General features: G+C 43.6%; 1 pseudogene; it reads left to right on the top strand.

The window, feature by feature from the left end:
• Positions 1 to 11881: 11881 nt before the first annotated feature.
• LOC147711520 (uncharacterized) overlaps positions 11882 to 21599 on the top strand; it is a 43545-nt pseudogene continuing 33827 nt past the window's right edge.

The following is a 21599-nucleotide window of genomic DNA, read 5'->3' as shown; positions in this document are numbered from 1 at the left end:
AAAATCCCTTCCTTTTACTAACCCTTGCGCCTGAAAATGCAATATGGGGTTCTGATGCTACTGCTTATGCATATAAAGGTGAGCGCTAATGCTAACCTTATGGTGATGAACATGCGAGATAGAGCTAATGCTAAGGCTTATGCTCCTGAAAAAGACATACAATGAGAACTCTAACCCATATGCTCTTGAAGATGCCATGGAGGGCTAATTCGTATGATCCTGAAAATGCATGGTGTATCTTTTAATACTCAGTGTCCGTAAAATAACGGGTGCTAATGCTACCCGCTATGCGTCTGAGATTGTAATTGTAATTGTAATTGTAAAGGCTCTTCTATAGCGCATGGCTACTCGGAAGCATCCCAGCGCTTAGGACTGACCAGAGGGAGATGGATTGCAAAAGGTGCAGAGGTCTGTGTTATCTAGATTTTAGGGAACAGGACAGTTTTTAGCTTTTTTCGAAAAGCGAGTAGGTTAGGTTCTTGTCGGAGAGATGGAGGAAGAGCATTCCACAACCTAGCCGCATTATGCGAAAAAAGACGACCCCCTGTGCGGGCCCTGTTAATCCTGGGAGTTACCAGAAGATTTTGTTGATTCGAGCGAAGGTTCCTGGATGGTTTATATGGCCTGATCATGTCATCTAAATTGGGGGGGCCTCTCCCGTAAAGTGTTTTATGGACAGTGCAAAGTGTTTTGAAGTGAACCATCTCCTTTATGGGAAGCCAATGCAAGGCGCGTAGCGCGGGTCTGGCTGATGTGCGATGGCTGATACCCGTAAGTAGCCTTGCTGCAGAGTTCTGGGCAACCTGGAGTTGTCGGGCAACCGAGACAGGGGCTCCAAGATAGAGCGCATTTCCATAGTCCAGCCTAGATAGAATAAGGGACTGGACTATGGTTTTCTTAGCTGTTTCGGGTAGCTGAGGGAGGATTTTACGAATTGTCTTCAGCAATCCGAAACAGGTGGCCACTGTCTTTCTTGCCTGGGTCTTAAATGACAACTCTGCATCCAACCAGAAACCGAGACTTTTAATCTCGGTCTTTGGAGTGGGCCCAGAGCCCATGCAGGAGGGCCAGTGTGTCAAATTATTGAATATGGCCGTTTTCCCTAGTAGCATCAGCTCAGTTTTTCCCCCATTCAATTTCAGGTGGGATGAGTCCATCCATTTCGCAACCACCTCCAGGCAGCTGCAAAGATTGGAAGGGAGGGACTCCACCTGATTAAGAGAGACAACTAGCTGGGTGTCATCAGCGTAGCTTACTAGTTGGGTTCCAAAAGGAGATACTCCTTCCGCCAGGGGTGCCATATACACATTAAACAGTGTGGGGCTAAGGGAGGAGCCCTGTGGCACCCCACACTGTAATGGCATTGGCAGGGAGCAGCGATTCTCCTAAAAGACCTTGAAGACTCTGTCGCCAAGAAAAGACTCCAGCCACAAAAGGGCCTTGCCCGTGACCCCAATCCTTCCAAGACGAGATAGGAGGACACGGTGATTCACTGTGTCAAAGGCGGCACTAAGGTCCAGGAGGATAATGGCCGCGCTGCCACCTGCGTCCAGAATCCTCCTGGAATCCTCGACCACCCTCAACAATGCCGTCTCCGTTCCCTGTCCTCTCCGGAACCCAGTTTGAGTCGGATGAAGCAAATCATGGGCCTCCAAAAAAGATGCTAGCTGTTTGTTCACCCATTTTTCAGTAAGCTTACTGATGCCAGGGAGAAGGGAGATGGGACGGTAGTTAGAGAAGTCTTCAGATCGAGGTGTGGCTTTTTTAACAGAGCCCTGACCATGGCCAGCTTCCAGTCTTGAGGTACCATACCGGACTCAAGCGAGGTGTTAACTAGATTAGTGATGTGCGTACTAATGTGAGGCAGAGCCAGGTTTAAGATGTTCATAGGGGCAGGATCTAACGGAGAGCCGCTCTTTATGGAATTGAAAAGCGGGGGTAGAAGCTCTGCACTAAGGGGGTAGAAGAAGGAAAGACAAGGCGGAACGGGGTCAGTATCGTCTATCGGAGAAGGAATTAGTTCTTCCATGGGTAGGGGAGGAAGGGAAAGGAGGATCTTTTGGATTTTAGCGGCAAAAAAAATTGCTAAATTATCACAGTGAGCGCCAGATTCCTCAGCGGATGCTGGTGATAATGGCGGGTCCGGGGCTTTTAACAGAGATTTAGCTATCTTGAACATCTCTCTTGGGGCATTGGCAGAGACCTCAATTTTTTCTGCATAGAAGGTGGATTTGGCCATGTTAAGGGCAAATTTATATTTCTTTATAGTGAGTCTGTATTTCTTTTTCTTCTCTTCGTCAAAGTGTTTTCGCCACTGCCTCTCCTCCCGTTTACATTCCTGTTTAAGGGACCTTAGGTCTGAAGTAAACCAGGGTTGTTTAGTGGGGCCTTTCTTATTGGTGATATGTTTTTTTGGGAGCACACTATCCAGTGATTGTTCAATCCATTGATTAAAGTCTTTATTTGCCCTATCAATGTCCTGATTAGCCCGGGGCTCACTTATTTTCAGTGCCTCTAGCCAATCATTCACTTCCAATTTCGTCCAGCGCCTACCCAGGACTTTGTTAAAATGTTTCGTTAAGCTGGATGTGGGCATCTTCCATGTGAAGGGAATGACCATATGGTCTGTCCAGGGGATTGAATATGGTTCGGCTGAGGTTAAATCCGCAATGTTTGAGAATATAGGGTCTAGAAGGTTCCCTTTGGAATGGGTAGGGTGTGAAACTATTAGACTCAGTTCACATGCGGCTAAGTCCTTGGTTAATTCTGTTGCAATATTGTCTGAGGGATTATTGAAATGGAGATTCAGGTCTCCCAGTACTATAAAATTCGAGACCGTGCTAGCTAACTTTATGGTAGTTTCGATTATTCCTGCCAGAAATTGTCCTATTGGGCCAGGTGGACGGTAAATTAAAAGACCTGAGAATGACAATTCTGGGGATAGTGTAATAGAAAATTGGGCACTTTCACAACCTGAGATGGAACTATCGGTCATACGACAGATTAGGTGCTCCCTATAGAGAATGGCTATCCCTCCTCCAACCTTAGGTCCTCTATCCCTGTGTTGAATCAGATATCCAGGAGGGAGATCCTGAACAATATCTGGGCCAGACGTGGATCCAAGCCACGTTTCGGTTAAAAAAAGAATATCAAGATCCAGATCTTGGATTAATAAGGATATTTCAATTGCATGTTTTGGTAATGAGCGGCAATTGACCAATGCCATTTTCAGAGCTCCCACGGAGTGCCACAGAGTGCTAATGCTACCCGTTATGTATAGCGGAAGTCAGGCAGCCTTCGTTGGGACGTGTGCGGGGCCTGCAAAAGAAACAGGAAGGAACTGCCGGGAGAACGGCCGGAATACTGCACGCTGAAAGCTGGCATGGCACCAGAGGCAACACGAGGCTCCCGAGTGCCGAGGCTGACCTGCTGGCTGCGGACGGAGATAGGGACATGTGGAAAGAGCCCAGTGAGTGGGGATGGGTGGGGCATGTGCGCGTGTGTGTCTGTGTGTGCGTGTGTCTGTCTGTGCGTGTGTGTGTGTGTGCGTGTGTGTGCGTGTGCGTGTGTGTGTGTGTGCGTGTGTCTATGCGTGTGTATGTCTGTGTGTGTGCGCGTGTGTCTGTTTGTGTGTGTGTGTGTGCGTGCACATGTGTGTATGTGTTATCTGCTTCCTGGCAATGTGGGACAGGAGATGTGCACGGAGTGTGGGTGAACGTGCGCGCTCACATGGGAGAATCCCCTGCGTGTGCCCATCGCCTGTCTCACATTCCCATGAAGTGGACAACAAAAGATGCTTCTCTGGACGCAGCTGCGCTGCTACACCAGCTCGACGTAAAAAGAGTATACGTTTTCCAAAAAGCAGACTTATTTAATACAAATGTGTACATACATACCTTTTATATTTGTGTAACTAAGAACTTTGAATCCACGAATAAAAGTGATATTTTTAAATAGTGTTTTTTCCTTCTAAAGTAAAAAACAACTTTTCTTTTTGAAGCAAACATTTCAATATATAATTTAATTACTGTATTTCCGGTGTATTTTTTATTATATAGAGTCAAACTAGTTGTTAGTAATAAATCTCTGCGTAAGCAAAGGTGACTGTTGTATAATTGTGTTTTACGGTAAGAGTGAGCTTTTCAAAATTGATTAGGCGGGATGCAGGTCCCTTGCAGAGATTACTCGACCGATATTCCATCAATTATAGGTGTGATGTGGCAAGCCTGGTATGTGGCATGATGTTCTAGACTGTGTCTGTATAGTGGGATAAGACTTGACTCATTATCTTCTGTCTTGAACATCTTAATTTCCAATCTGCTGTTTGCCTGGATTCTTGTGATATATTAGGTCTTCAATACATCCGGATTTTCAGCTAAGTAGCGCGGGTGTGCTGTTCACTGAAAGCGCTGTTAATTAAAACTGATAAATACAGATGAATAACTGTGTAGCATTTTAATGATCAATTCAAATGTAATCAATTTCGATTTTAATTAAACTGTTAATTATCTTCCGCAACTTTAAACAGCGTTTAGTCAGCTAACAATAATCCTACATTTTAAATCAGCTAGAATTTCTAATTGAAATGTTAATTGAGTTTAATATTTTGAAATAATCAACAATTAATTGTCCCCGCTTGAGGTAAGAAAAGTCTCACCATTGCCAGGGGACAAAACAATTTTCATGAAGTAAATTTTGTTTACACTGTTTTTATCCCTTTAGGGTGTAAAGGAACACATTCGCACATTTGACTAATATCAGCAAAATATTCAGACATTTATTCTAAGCGATTCAATGAGAGGTAGGGAAGCCTGAAAGAAACATTGAGATATGAGAAAGACTATGAGGGTCATCTAAGCTTTGGCAGGATGGATTTTGTAAAGTTGGGACAGTAGAGAAATTGCCTCCGCAGAACAACCATATTTAAAGTTTCCTGCTGTGTTTGAGGGTTTTCCTCCTCAAGGCAACACTCAAAGAACTGCAGTGCAATGACCACAGGAGATGAAAACAAAAAAACTGATGTGTGTATTGCTTCTGTTAATCTCAGCCACTGGTACTTCCTCTGGGTGCAATCCAGTGCATCTTGTTTTTGCCAACCACATAACCTAGGACGGGAACCAGCCATTTGCAAATCAGCCTTGCTCCTGCGCCATTACAAATAATCCAAACCAAACTGTCGGGTCAGTCTTCTTCTGAGCGAAAAGATAAGAAGTTGAAGACTTGTTTCGGTCAATTTGTGCCTTGTTAGTAGGGTACAGGTTGAGTCCTATGACACGGTGAGCATGGGACCACATCTAGTTGTCTCATGGAGGGAAACAAAAAAGTGTTGGATGGATTGCATGAATTATTCCCTGCTACAGGTAATTATACTGGGTCGCACTATAGTCTATTGGTATTCTGTCCAGACCACACCCAGCCCTGTGCAAATCAGCCTTGGTCACTCTCCAATAGGAAAGTCCAGCATGAAATGCCAGGCCAAGCTCCCCTCTGAGCTGGATAACAGGCTACCCCAGACTGGTTTTGGTTTGGTCGGGCCTTGCCAGTAGGGTGCAGCTTGAGTCCTGTGGTACAGTGAGAACGGAACCTATGTCTAGGTATACCCACTACACTCATGGCATTGAACTAAGGAAGATAAAATTATGAAAAAATGCCCTATGTGACCAAGAATATGGCCAGAATTGGGTCCCTTGCTCACAGTGCCATAGGATTCAAGCTATAGCTCACTGACAAATCCGAACAAGGCTAAATAAAGCCCAGGGTTGCATGTGTTACTTTCTGGAAATGGTCTCACCTGGCAGATGGGGATGGACTGTTCTCATTAGAATCCAGCTAAGAACTGATTTACATAAGTAGTGTCTCTGTCTAGAGTGGCACAGTTGGTGAAAAATAAAGGGTTGGAATACCACCCAGAGTGACTGCCAGTCGTTTAGACTATTTACAAGCATTCTTTCGATTACCTTCTATGTGTTTGCTGTAATGCTCTCTAATTGTAAGGGTGAACCACAAAAGTCACTAAGTTAACCTTGCTCAACCCTCTGGTATCTTGGCACAAAAACAGTCAGGCTAACTTGGAGGCAATGTAACAAGGATTTATGCAGCACACAAACAGTAATAAAATGAAAATAATACACTAGAAAAATCCCAAACCAATTTAGAAAAATAGAATAAGGCAAGAACAACACAAATCCTATCTGTATAACCGAAGACATCCAATTATAAAGATTCTAGTGAAAATAGAGACTAAAAGCACAAGCACCACCTAAGGTCATATGGTCGCACTAGACCGGGGGAAAGTCACTAGTTCTGGTTGTCTGTGGTGGAGCATGGGTCAGACATAGGGATCAGTTTAGTTCAGCTGAAAAGATACTGGGGAAATAATTCCATTCACAGAGAAGGAGGATGCAAGGAGGACGCCGAGAACTGTGGATGGTTGTTTCTGTACCGCAAAGTCAGGTCAGCCATTGCATTCAGTTTTCACTGTAGCATGAAGAGTCGGTCTAGCCTTGCAGATCGTTGCTGCTGTAGTTTCATATTAGTGGTCATTGTGGGCTGTTGTTGTTGTAGCGCCAAATGCAAGTCTCGTGTTACTGGTCGTCACTAGCGGTGGCTGTCAAAGCAAAGAGCAGGTCTCACTGAAGCTTCACGTTGGCAGTTGTCGTGGACAGTAGAGTCCTGGTCTGAACAGGTCCGTTCTCGTATGCAACAAGCCCAAACTTTAGACTTTTCACATTTTCTTTTTGAAATGTACACTCTGATGCCAGCCAAGAGTCTAGGACCTAGGGAGGCACCTCATGGGGATAAGGGGCTTACTTCAGCAGAGCCAGCAGGGTTGAGGTAGGTACAGTTGCAGCAGGTCAGCTGGGCAGTTGAAGGTGGGCCTTTTGACCTTATTGTGCTGCTGTAGATCAGACAGCAGGTCATAAAACTGACCTGTGGAGTCTCTCTGGTTAGCCTAGGATGAAGGTAAGCAGGTCCATTCTTCCTTCTCAAACAGAAAGGCAGTCATGCAAGCAACAGGGTAGTCCCCTGGCAGCAGGACAGTCCTTCATCTGTAACTTACAGAGGTCCAGGAGTTTTTGAAAGAGTGTTTTTGGTCTACTATTTATACCTGGTGCCTGCCTTTGTCCAGGGGTCTCCCTGTCCTACTCCTTTCTTTTTCTGGAAAGTTCTTCAGCTTCCCTGTTAAAGACTCCAAACTGTCTGGGTGTGACCAAAGGCACAAAAGGCCTGGTGTCAGCTTTCTTTCTCCGTTCAGGTGGCAAAGCCCTTTTAAGTGCAAATGAGGCTGGGTACTGCCCTTCCCAGCTATCCTGCCAGGATGGCCCATTCTATCCACACCTAAGGCATCTTTGTATTACTGTATGGGAGCAATACACAAACCCCCAATAGCAGAGCCAGTCACAGTAATGTGACCCAGGATACTGGCAGAAGGAGCACATGGTTGGGAAAAGAAAATGCCAACCTTCTAAAAGTAAAAAGAACAGTTGATGGACAGAATGAAGAACAATGTCATACATTCATCCCAGTACAGAGATGTGGGTCTAAATCCATCGTTTTTTTGCTCACCTTGCCATTCTAGTTTGGACCCAGCCTTATGCAAACTAGTCTTGAGTCTGCACCCAATGGGAACAGTCCAGCCTGAACTGCCAGGCCAGGCCCTCCCTGGACTGGAAACAAGAATCTTAGGACCGGTTTTGGGGTTTCAGACCTCATCAGCCACCATAGCTTGACTCCAGTGGCATGGAGAGCACTGGACCAACGTCTGGGCATACCCGTCCCACTTGGGGTGACAAATGCAAAATGAATAGTTGATGGACAAAAAGCAGAATCCATCGCTTTTATGCTCACCATGCCATCCTAGTTTGAACCCAGCCAAATGCAAATCAGTCTTAACCCTGCGCCCAATATTAAAAGTCCAGCCCGAACTGACAGGCCAGGTCCTCCCTGGACTGGAAACAAGCATCCTAGGACTGGTTCGGGCTTTCAGCCCGCATCAGCCAGGATAGTTTGTCTCCAGTGGAACGGAGAGCACTAGACCCACGTCTGGGCATACCTGTCCCACTCGGGGTGACAAACGCAAAATGAACTGTTGATGGACAGAATGCAGAACAATGTCATACATTCACCCCAAAACAGCGATCTGGGCCTAAATCCATTGTTTTTTTGCTCACCATGCCATTCCAGTTTGAACCCAACCATAAGCAAATCAGTCTTGACCCTGCGCCCAATGGGAACAGACCAGGTCCTCCCTGGACTGGAAACAAGCATCCTAGGACCGGTTTCGGGCTTTCAGCCCTCATTAGCCAGGATAGCTTGAATCCAGTGGCATGGAGAACACAGGACCCACGTGTGGGCATACCGTCCCACTCTGGATGACAAATGCAAAAAGAACAGTTGATGGACAGAATGCAGAACAATGTCATACATTCACCTCAGTACAGAGATCTGGGCCTAAATCCACCATTCCTTTGCTCACCATGCCATTCCAGTTTGAACCCAGCCATATGCAAATCAGTCTTAACCCCGCTCCCAATGGGAACAGTTCAACCCGAACTGCCAGGCCAGGTCCTCCAGCCCGAACTGCTAAACTTTATTATGCGCTCGTATATGGCGCGTTTATAAGTCAACAGTCACTTATAGTGCTCAAAGACCCGAACCACCGTGGTTTTTCTAGATTTTTGGTTCTGACGAAAGCCTCGCAAACTGGAGGCAGAAAGATGTCGACCACACAGTTTTCTTTTATATACTATGCTTGTATCCGGTCAATTTAGCCATTCCCTACAACATCCACCACATTGTTTTTAACAGTGCTCAGTTCACCGCGAATAAAGTGTTTTTTTTGCTGAATTGGTCACTTTTTAAACCACATTCACTTAATCAGATTAGGATTACACAAAACCTGCTGCGCTGTAACCAGGCGTCACAGCACACCAGTGAGGCATTCAGCCTCTCTGGTTGGAACCCAATGATGAAGCACGTTGGTGAGTGAGGGTTCATTTAACTCCCAAGAGTGATTTCTTCTCACCAATTTTCTTTTGAGTTTGGCCGCACTCTTCTGTTGTTTATCAAAAATAAATATTTGTGATATCTGCCAGCCAATATATATTTGTAGGCAAATGCCCCTTTTTGTGTGGTCACTCCTACATTTTGCTGATTTAACCACTGGTTTTTGGATTTTGCACACTGGGACACTGCTGTCCAGTGCCCAGTGTGTATGATCTGACCTCCACATTGGTATACACCAAATTGGCATATGCAACATATCTACAAGTCACTATTGTATCCTATAAAGTGGGCCCAGGACCTGTAAGTTAAATGTCGCTAGTGGACTGCACGCATATTGTGTAAGGGTGGCCGAAGCCGGCAGAGTTGCACTTCGGCAAATTCCACAGAGTTCCATAAAAACTCTTTGGAATTCTGTGGAGTTTCGCGAGCAGATGGTATTGTCCCACTCACCCATCCCTGGATTAATCCCTTGAGCAGAAGGCTGGATGACTGTGCTAGGCTATGGATTAACCTCAAAAGAGCAGGTGGAGTCTGTTAATGCACAATAAAACCTAGAATGAGGTTCCTGTGTGCTTGTTAGGTGCTTGTAGTTAGAAGTGGCCAATTAAGTAAGGATGTGAGTGCAGAGCTGTTATCAACACTTCCCTTACTTCCACCCATATAGGTCTGTGTTTCGGCAAAGTCTTTGGGGTGCAGAGTGCACCAGAAGCTGGTGAGGAGTGATCCAAGAGCGGCTGGTGGAGCCGCCTTCTTAGGGGTGGCCTCTACTTATAGTGGTGGTGTTGGCTGCTGTGACAGAAATTAGCGCAAGAAGTTCCGTCTCTTTGGGCTATTATTATTGACAGTTTCAAATACTGTAATTAATTATATCTCCAGTGCACACAGATGATAGGACCAGGAACGAACAAGACTGGCGGAATAATGTGAGAGAGTGCTGGGGGAGCCTCAAATGAGAGAGGGGTGTCCGTAAAGAGAGTGGGACATTCAGGGTGACGAGACCATGCACAGAGGCAGCACGAGAGATGGAAAGGTGGGAGACATACAAACTAAGGCAGACTGGCATCGGCATGGGTAGCAGAGATGCTAGGCATATCCTGCACTGTGGTCTTGCTGCATAGCGATTCATGCAGTTTGGTATGCTGTAAATGAGCTGTGCATACAATCATTACACCAGACACCACATCATAAGGCGACACATGCTCAGAACACGGAGAGTCAGGGCCCCAAGAGTTTCAGCATGAGGTGGGTCACTCACCTACAAGGCGACGTGGTTTGAAACCGTTGTGTCTGGTATGGAATGGATCTCTAGCACCGAGATGTCCCCAGGCCAGGGAGTGTCCTTCCTGAGGTCCTGGCCGCCATCAGCGTATGTCAGGTAAGCATTCAACAGGCAAGCTCCAGCACACTTTTTCGGACGCTGGCCATGCCCAGTCACGCCATCGCTGCAAGTCACACCACTCTGAAGGCCCCACAGGGGCTCCCAGCAAGGCAGCTGTTTATCGGGCACCATGCAGCTCACGGCCCCTCTATCAGGGCAGCGGCCACGCACAGGAGCTGATGAATGCCACCACAGCCGCTGCTGCTAGCATGCAACCTCACCCTCTGTTGGATTGACTCAGACACCCCTCCTCTGCGTGTCTTTGCGAGTCAGCACTGGAGTACGTCTGGTGTTGAGACTTCAGTGGGAGGTGAGGTATTAGTCAGGCTGCCTGGCAACGAGCACTACGTACCATCCATCACCCAGATCCACAATCTCTAAGTTGGCCACTTCCGCGCCCATGACAGGGTCAGACAGGGCAATCTCAAAAGTCTTGGAGTTATAATTCTCATTGTCCGTCATGATCCTTACTAGTGATCGGTGCCTCTAAATAAGCATTTAATGCTCTTCAGGCAGGATGCATGATATTCAAATGTAGGACTTAGTAAACGTTTAATGTTAATCATGCCCTTCTAGTGACAATGCACTAAAAGCTATTTTCACTTTAGTAGGGTTTGCTGTTCCATAGCAAAACACTGGGATATATTATTGAAGTCAATAAGGTTATCGAGGTCTAAGACCCACATAATAAATTAATTCTTGAACTTTTTTACATTTTTTATTACAAATCCAATTAATTTTAAAGTCAGATTTGTAAGAAATATTTTACAAAAGGTACTTTTAAAAAGTTACCTTGCACCTACCTACAGCCTCTAGAGCTTCCAACTGCCACCCAGGAGCTGAACATCAACTTGTTGAGATATCAATTGCACCCTGGAAGGGGCAATAGGTTTTGAGTATGGGCAGTGGGTGACTTTCCCTTGATAGAATGTGTGGCATAGAGCTTATTAGGATCAATCTTTCTCTCCTGGAATGTGATGAGCTCAGAGGCGATTGTTGGGAAAAGAACCCTGGTGGGGAGGGCTGACTGTTGGAGTGTCGTCATTGGTGAAGGTGCATGAATAATGTCTATCTCACTTACCGTTGATGTCTCCTGGTCATCCTTATTGAAGACATCACAATTTGGTGACAATAGATGGGATGACGATCAAGGAACTGGGCATGCACCATAACAAGACACCACCAAAGTTTGATTACAGTTCCCCCTCTTCAGTAACCAGCGTGAGGATCTGAACCCTGAACCCGTTTTCAGTTGGGGCTTCAATGTCACCAGCCATTAACACTACATCTTCAGTACAGATAGCCAGGTTGGTCAAGCCTATACTCTGGCTGTGTCTGTCTTTTAGCGGTGAAGCGAGTTTTGGTGGAACGAAGGGAGAGGCCGTGGTGCTCTGGTGTGTTGTGTTCAGGTTTGAGTTTAACTCATTGCGGAGCATGCTCGACGCATGAGGAGGTGGCCAGAGACCCATGTGGAGTGGCACTTCCTGGGTGAACGGCATGTGGTGGCAGAAGCTGTTTGTGGATAATTCTTGCTCGGGAAAGCAGCGTGTGGCAGGTAATTTGCTGCGGATGACTGCCGGCAGCAAGCCCTGTTGTGTGGTTAGGGCAGAAAATCCAGTGTCATCCCCGGTAGAGGAGTCGGCATGGAAGAGTCAGCACATTCCTCTGGATAATCCTTGCTTGGGGAGGCAGCGTGTGGGAGGTAATTCGCTGCAGATGACAGCCAGCAATGAGCCTGTTGTGTGGTGAGGGCAGGAAGTCCGGTGTCATCCCCAGAGGAGGAGTCGGCACGGAGTAGTCTGTACATGCGCATTGTCAGTATGTCTCTGGTAAATTTAGTAAAAGTACTGACTTGCTGAGAATGCGCATTGGTAAGCAGTGGTCAGTAGTCCTGTAAGGTGGAGCAGACATTTCTTCAGCAGCAGACCCACACCGCATCGTCTCAGCATTTGCAGGCTCTCGTTGAGAGTTTACAGTCATGCTTGGAGCATCAACGTTTTATGTGAAGGTGACATTTTATATCTCCATGTTCACAAGCAAATAGGTTACTGCTATTGATCAAGTGGTATTTCTTTCAGTCCAATTCAACAGTCTTGTTTTACGGGGTCATTTCAAGCAGTCTTGAGCAGCATATGCTCTCTGCATGCAGGATCAGTTGTACATCTTGAATTAGCAACTTGTACGAGCTGATATACTCAACGCTTGGTGTTTTAACTGGTGAAGTGCAAATTGCTGCTAGTTTTTCATAAGCCTTTGTTACTATCATATCCGCCTCTCTGCTTTTTAATGTTTACCCTAACCCCAAAGGAGGTGATATAACATGCAGAATGTCACATCGCCACTGTTTTTTTTTACCCTCTCCAGGTGCAACTTTGATTGGGTGGTTTAAGTGGAAAAAAGGTTTTGAGAACTATGCAAGTGTGTGTGGCACCAACTTCAGTGTGGAGAGAAAATATGCCTATTATTGCATTGCTTAGGAGCAGAGGGACAAGATGCTTTAGAAAATGTGTCTGAACTTCCACAATCATAAGAGCATAATTTAAATGAATTCAAAATCTCTATAGCCAAATTAGATCATCATTACTTACCATGCGTAAATACCATTTTAGAGAGGTATCATTTTGGGCTAAGGTGTCACGGACAAAATGAATCTGCGGAAGAGTTTGTGATGGCTTTGAGGAAATTGGCTTTGAATTGTAAATTTGGAGGTGCAATTGAGGAGAGGATTAGAGACCAGTTTGTTTTATGCTTTAACAGTGAAAAGAAACGTGAGGAGTTATGAATGAAAGGCGAACCCCCACTTGAGGATGTGCTCATTGTTGCAAAACAGGTTGAGCATATGATGAAATGGGTGGGGGAACTCAAAGCAGGGAATGAGGTGAAAGCGACAGATAAGGAAAATGTGCCAGAGGTTTGTGTGGTCAAGACTCATTATGCTACTGGGAAAAAAGAGAGTCCTAATGCTAAAGGATCTAGGAGAGTGGAGCAAAACATCAGAGGAACATGTTTCAGATGTGAGATTAAGGGTCATCGGGCAAATGATAGATCTTGTACTGCTTGGTATCAAGTGGGCATTTCCTCTGTCACCAGGGGACACTTTAGTAAATTTTGCAGGATCAAACACGAAATTTAACAGGAACAAGAGTCAGGAGACTTGTCAAGAGGTGATTTTGCAGGTTGGTGACTCTAACAAATTTTTCCTTCAGAGGTGGTAAGCATTGATAGGAGGGACATTCAGATAAAATTTGATTTGTATTCATGCATCACGATAATATCTGAACATACCTTTTTAGGGATGTTTGCCAACAAGAAGACACTTACTAAAATGGACATACAACCTAATAATTATGTTGGCGCAAAGATTGTAATGTTGGGATATTTTGAAGCATGCATTAGTGTGAGTGGAAAGTGGACATGTGGGAAGGTATATGTTTCATGTCATGGTTATGATTTGTCGGGGTGGATTCACCAGAAAGAATTGAGTGTTAGTCTACATCCCAACAAAATACCCCAGGTACAAATAAATGAAGGTGAACATAAACGACACAATTTAGTGATGGAATTCAAGGATTTGTTTTAAAAAAAACTTGATAAATTAGTTGGCTACAAACACAAGATTAAATTAAGGGCACATGCAAGACCAGTAGTAGAAGAGGATCCCCATACATTTGCAGACAGCGGTAGCAAATGAATTAGAGAGATTGGTTGAGTGTGGAGTCATTGAGGGGATGGAGGCAACAAAGTGGTTGGCTCCCATAGTAGTTGCATGCAAAGGTAATGGTGGCATTTGCCTTTGTGTGGATTTGAGGGCATTAAACATTGAGGTGGTTGTTGACAGATTTACCTTGCCCAACATAGAGGAAATGGTCACTACTTTTTCAGGTGCCAAAGTTTTTAGCACACTAGACCTTATGTCTGCATACCACCTGGTTGAATTAGACAAATGTTCTTAGGATCTTACAGCTTTTGTAACTCCTTTTGGAATTTATCCTTTCAAAAGGATGCCATTTGGTCTAATTTCGGCTGCAGCAGTTTTTCAAAGGATCATTTAGAGGATTTTCAAAGGTCAACCTGATGTAAAATGTTATCGAGATCACATTCTCATTTTTGGGCCATGAATGAAAAGCATGACCAGCGGATGCATGAAGTTTTTTGTACAAACTACAGGAAGTGGGTCTGACTCTTAAAGCTGACAGGTGTAAGTTTGTAGTTAGTGAAGTCAGTTATCTAGGTTACAGAATTGCAGCAACAGGAATCAGACCTCAAAATTAACTAGTTGAAACTATCAAAGCATTGAAGGAACCCAAATCCAAGGAGGAGTAATCATCATTTATAGGAATGGTTGAATTTTATAGTCCTTTCATCAAAGACTTTTCCAGCCAAACATTCAATATAAGGAAATTGTTAAAAAAAAGAGAGAAGATTTTGTGTGGGGTGGTGAATGTAGTGAGGAATTGACAAATGTAAAACAAGAGTTGAACAATGCTCCTTCTCTTCAGGCTTTTGAATCTTTGTGTGATACCTAACTTGTGTGTGATGCTAGTGCAAAAGGGTTGGGGGCTCTTCTTTTTCAAATGAAAGATGGCAGAGAACAGTTGATTACATGCATTTCAAGAACTCTCAGAGATGCTGAATGTAACTACTCTGTTATAGAGAGAGGATCTCTCATTGTTTTTGGTCTGTTATGAGGTTCGGACATTTTCTGTGGGGCATTAAAATTGGTGTACAGACAGATCACAAACCTTTAGTTGACATTTTCACCAAGACAGGTCTAGATTCGATATCGGCCAGAATACGTAGATGGGTTGTAGGATAGTAAGATTTTTTCTTTTTTTTCAATGTGTCCCAGGAGCAAGGAATTTCTCTGCGGATTGTTTGGCAAGATTGGTGGATGTGACTGATTTAGGAACAGCTAGTCGTGATGAGTTGGATGAAGAAGATGAAGTGAGCCTGTGTGAAGTAACAGAAGGTACCAGGAGTGAGGTGGAGTTGTTAGAAGAACTACAGAATGATGAAACTTAATGTAAAGTCAGGAAACTTGTGAGTTTGGGTGAAGGAAATGGAAAGGAGCTCAGAGATTGTAAAAGAGGTTGGGGGAAAATATTGGATGAGCATGCATTGGACAAAGGATTTTTATTGGGAGGTACAAGGTTAATTCCACCTAATAAGTTAAAAGCAAGAATTTTACAGTTGGCTCATGAGGGACACATGGGTATTGTGAAAACAAAAGGGAGACTTTGCAGAGATGCTTGGTGGCTTGGTCTGAACATGATGTTGAATGTATGATTATGGAATGCACAGAGTGTGTAGGCTGTGACAAAGGGTTAAAAACTAGTCAGATGTCTATGGTTTGTAGGACACGTTCCAGATATTCATGTGAAGAAGTGATGATGGATATTTTGGGGCCAGTGGAAGGTGAGCCTGCCACTTCATATATCATGGTTCTCATGGACTTATACTCCAGATGGGTGGAGGTGTTGCATGCTCATGACATCTCTTCCCCTGCGGTGGTAAACTTTTTAACAAACATTTTCAGACAAGAAAGTTTTCCATGATTCATATTAACAGACAATGGTGTACAGTTTTGTTCAGGGGAGACTGAAACTTTTTTGAGGGAATGTGGCATTGAGCACAAGGCATCTGCATTGTATCACCCTGAGACCAACGGAGCTATTGAGAGGGTGATCAAAATACTAAAAGACGGCATACAAATGGCTAAGGCCGATGGTTTAGACTGGAAGGGAGAGTTGTCCAATAGGTTATCTGGTAATCATGTGTCACCACACACAACCACTGGCAAATCTTCCTTCGAATTGTTCAAAGAAAGGGCCCCATCAACTGAGGTCAATCCTGGTTGAATGCATTGGAACAAGGGTGTGTAGACAATACTGTTGGAGAGTGGAGACGCAAGGAGATTGCTGCACAAAAAAGGAGGAAACGGGCATTTGATATGTCCAAATAAGTGAGGAGATTATCTATTAGAGTGGGTGACTTCATGAAGATAAGGGCGCCTATGGGGGGTGCGGAATGGTCTAAGTTTACTAGGAGGTTAGAAGTGATAAAATATTTTTTAAATGCTGTAAAAGCACATGATGGTCACATTTGGAACAAAAGCAGAGTGGTAGTTGTTCTAAAACCCAGGGAAACCTTCCTTTGTCAATTAGAGTGATGATCATATATTGAGAGATTTCTCAAACAGTGGTACTCAGAAGGGTCATTATGAAGATCAGGTGCTGCAGAGGAAGAGTAATAGGGTTATTAAGAGACCAATGTATCTCAGAAATTTTGTAGAGTGAATCCTTCAAACCATTGTAATGTGTGTTATTTTCATGTTTTTCTTTCTTTCTGTATTTCACATATTTTTCAAAATTCAGGTTGTTTGTGTATTCCTAAGACACTTCAAGTTATTTTCATTTTCTTTGTAAGGGGTATGTATAGATCATTGTCAATGTTAATGTAGTGTTTCTATGCAGTATTGTGTTGGGAGGGAGAATTGTGGCATAGAGCTTAGTAGGATCAATCTGTCTCTCCTGGAATGTGATAAGCTCAGAGGTGATTGTTGGGAAAACAACCCTGGTGGGGAGGGGTGACAGTTGGATGTCGTTGTTGGTGAAGCTGCATGAATAAAGTCTATCTCATCCTGGAACCCTTGGTTGGTGTCAGAGTGTACTTCTACAACTTAAGTAAAAACCAGGAGAGAGTTTTCCCGAGGGAACCCAGAAAGGACTGGGAAATAGTAACACTAAAAAAGGGGGGTTTCCTTTCTGTGGTTATTTTATGGTTGTTGTACAGTAGATCAAACCAATAGTATCAGACACCTGTTGTGAGACAGTTTTTAGCTTTAAACAATTTTACAATATTCTCAAAGACATATGTATATACAGAACCAAAAGTTGTATCAAAAAGTCACATTTATTAAAAAAGGAAGACACAAGTATTAATACTAAAGAGTTCATACAGTATCATACGAATACATACATATACATTTCTTCCAAATATTACAATGTAAAAACATAAAGAGACAAGATAAAAACACTGTTGTCGACGCGTTTCGGTGCTTAGTCGGATAAGACACCTTCTTCAGGACTAATGATTAAAAACTTCATAGATCTAAAAGAAACATATGTGACATAAATTAATACAAGGTATTGGAGGATTTATTTTTCACATAGAGAAATATTTGTATCACTACATACAGGGTCTTAGCTATTGGTAGTCAGAATGTCTTACACTTAAAGCGTTTTCAATTCGCTATGCCAGTCTTGATCCTGGAGCGTAAAATTCCTTTAAACTGTATATTCACCTCTGTCTGACAATCTAGAGGGTCTAAAGTAACAACAATACTTAGTGTTATATGCTGCTCTCGTTTGTAGTACATGTCTTATTATTTTGCATGCACCAATGCTTACTTGGTAATGGTGTGCCGATGTCATGAATTTAAATGGACATTCCTCCAATCGCCTATTTTGTATCTAGGTCGACTTGAGGTGTTCGGGAGCCTTCTTACACGTAGATTCCTTGTTTGGACAAACTTCACATCTGTAGGTTAAAAGCAATGGACATAATCTATTGCCATGTTTACTTTATGGTAATTCTGCGTGCAATTTGATTTCATAGTTCACCGCCCGCATTATAATCAGGCACATATATAGGCTCAAAGCAATGGACATAATCTGTTACCATGTTTACTTTCTGGTAATTCTGCGTGCAGTTTGATTTCATAGTTCACTGCCCGCATTATAATCAGGCACATATTAGTTAAAGGGATGTTAACAGCTCTGTCTAGTTCGTGTTAACTGAGCATTAAGCTTTTCTCAGAAGTCCATATGTGAGAAAGCAAAATATTAGTGAATGATTTGGGTTTTAGAGACAGCCACTTTATTAATCAAAACTAGGGGGGCTGGACGTTTGATGTGGTTGTTAGTAGGCAGAGTCTTACCTAAATTAAGTCTCATGCGTGCAGTCTGCCTGGTCTCCCCAGTCTCCAGCGTCAGTATGGAGCGCGGGACACGTGTTGGATACAGTGCTGCTGTGGCTCTGTTGAAGCAATATTGGCACAGCGTTAAGGCTGCTCTGGGGGTATAGAAAACACTCCAAACGGGTTACCAAAGTGGTTTTCTAAACCAACATCCATATTTAAGAAAGGGGGTCTAAAGTCCGCTGTAGCTAGACTTCTACCGCGGGTATTAATTACCATGCGATCAAGCTGCATGAATAAAGTCTATCTCATCCTGGAACCCTTGGTTGGTGTCAGAGTGTACTTCTACAACTTAAGACTTTAAGTCTTTACTGAAACGTTCAGGTTGAAGTTAGCTCATGGGACCGGGACCAATCTGCCAACTATTCTGCCAAAGGTGTATCACTGGTAAGTATGACTTTGCTGTGCAATGTTCGCTGCTCAGAATCCATCAACACTGAGGCTGCTTTGACTCCATCTCACAGTTTCCTCGACTCTGCCACCGGCATGGACCAAATCAATGCCAAGAGATCCCTTGAACTTTTCCCGCTCTGAGTTTTCCCACTTTCATTGCCTACCTCATCAGGACCCCATTCTCCTGCAAACTGTCACCACTATGGCCTGCTTTTGTTTAACCTACTGCATCATATACTGGCAAACCCAGCAACCACCAATCAACATCCTAAACTGTGTCTAAGAAAAGAAGATAACTCTTGGACCTGGATGGATACAGTCAATATCTCTGATTGACGGTTGACCGTGGACGGCTTTAACTTTTAACTTTTCCCCAGTCAAGCACGACCAGTAGTCTACTGCTGGCGCTTTTTGCTTTTTGGCACTGTATTCATTTAAAACTTAAAACATTCAAATGTCTAGTCCACTAATTAGATTTTGGTCATTTTTGTGTGATTCTGTTTATTAAAATATTCAACATTTGTATACATTGGGGTTGAAGTTTTGTGTTTTTTACTTTTTGACTGTTTTGGTACTTCATAATGCAGCGCACATTTTCTTTAGTTAAGCATGTCTGCTCTGTGCCGTAGCTACCAGGGCTTCAGCTCAGGTTTGAATTACTGAAACTTTTACTGGACCTAAAAATAGTAGTGACTATTAATTGTGGTGGTCTACCATCCCCCTCAACTAATAATCCACTTTCATACAATGGCCACCAAAATGAGACCCTATATATCAATAAAGAAAAACGTAAAACATTCATTGGCTGTTGAAAATCGTGGCTGACTATCACCTCAGCTTGTCATGGCCTTCTCGCAGCAGCGTCCCATGTAGGTAAGAGCGGTGGGACTGGGTTGGGGGGGGGGGGTTCAACAGACAACCATGAGGGAAAATTAAATAAATAATTAAATTTCCCTTGTTGTCGTCTGTAGAAATCCCCCTCCACCCAGCCCCACCGCTCTTACCTGCACAGGTGTTGCTGCCTTCTGGTCATACTCACTGCTTGTGCTTTTTAGTATTTGCAACCACAATAAAATGGAAGCTGATAGAAGAGCTGAGTTTACAATTGTCACAAAAGGGACCAGATTGCCTAATGTAACTAAAATCATGAAGTAATTCTGATTTAAAGTCCTACGGTACTGCATAATATATGATTATTTCTTCATGTCCGCAGTGTTACCAGAAAAAATTTGAGTAAATCTTCTTGCATTACTTCACAAGAACATCTCTCTGTTACCGCTAGTCTTTCATGGGAAAGCTGGTCCACTGTGGAAAACGCATGGCTTTATTGACTTATATCGTCTCTGAGTTGCAAGGCAATATGGCAAAAAAGATGTTTGCAAGCTGTAACAGCATCAAAGCTGCAGGAATGAGGCAGGTTAGTGGGTTCATGTTCGAGATGAGACCACATTAAATTCCCGCATTAGAGAAATCTGTTATGTTTCTGAAATCCTTCATTGTCAATGTCTACATGTGCGTCATCACATTAATTGTCCTTTCTATGAGTGGTCTGGGCTTGGGAAATGGGCCAGCATAGCAATTCGAGAAGACCTTGGTGGCAACAAAAGGCAATTAGTGCTCTAAAGGAAAGTGACTTTTTCTGCGACCTTGCATGTAATAGCTATGAGAACTACGTACCAAGAAGATTAGCTGTAAGTAAATGCTATAGGAAGCATAATTAATAATTGCCAAATCCACACCGCCGTGACACCACCGTGTGCTTGTCTGCAACCTTTGAAAAAAACAACTGTACATGTTAGAGAAGATTCATTATTCAAATTAACTTTTGCTTTGGCAGTCACATTTTTAAAATAGGCCTAATATATGACTCATGTATGTTACATCTAAATCTGTTCTTAAGTTACCCCAATTTTCAGTGGTGGCCGGCACAGATCTCGGGCGGTGCGGCGAGGGGCGGAAGGGGGTGTAAAAATAGAAAAATACACTTACCTCCTCACTGCTCTCTCCCACGTCGTCTCTCCTCCATCGGCTGAACAGGAAGCAGCCAGGCTCCCCTGAGCCAATCACAGTACAGCATTGTGATTGGCTCCCCTAAGCCAATCACAACGCTGCATTGTGATTGATCTGAGCACTGTAGTTCAGTGCTCAGACTGAGACCTGGGGCCTGAGCATGTTCTCCACCCAGGCTGTAATACAGCTTGGGTGGAGAACATTCTAAGTGCACATGAATGTTTGGTTGACCCGAGAAGGCCGTCCAAAGCAGCGTGCGTACTTCAGTGTGCCCATTACTCCTCCACTGCAAGCAGAGCAGACCCGCCAAAATCCCATGCTGCAGCAGCAGGAACAAATAAAATGATAATAACATCAAGTTATTATAATTTTCTTTTTCCTTCACTGCTGCATAGCAGTGGGGCAATCCTCTTTCGCCTTAGTGGAGGAGCCGCCACTGCCATTTTGGGTTATTTACTAAACTTTTCACCCCAAGAGATTTAACGTATAACTTTTTAAAGAAACAGTCTTAGGAGTATGAGTCTTACAAAAAAAAAGAAAGACAACTCTTACAACTGTTTTGCCAGCCCTAAGATTGCAAATGGAATTAATTAGGCTTATTAAATGTGACTCATTTTTAAATCAACCTTGAAACCCTGTATTCTCTCTGTTGTTCCCTCATAATCCACCCTCCACATCAATGTCACTCTTAAAGCTGAGTTGAATGAAGCTCTTCCCACTCTTTATGCAGCACATATCTCTGAACCTTCTAGTTATAATATAAGCGTATAGTAAAGTGAGGAAAATGCACTTAGGAAAGTGTAAATACCCAACGTAATACAACTGAGGAGGTGT

Source organism: Lissotriton vulgaris, chromosome 5 (assembly GCF_964263255.1).
Source record: "Lissotriton vulgaris chromosome 5, aLisVul1.2, whole genome shotgun sequence".
NCBI classification, from domain to species: domain Eukaryota; kingdom Metazoa; phylum Chordata; class Amphibia; order Caudata; family Salamandridae; genus Lissotriton; species Lissotriton vulgaris.
This window is presented reverse-complemented; position numbering and strand designations above follow the sequence as displayed.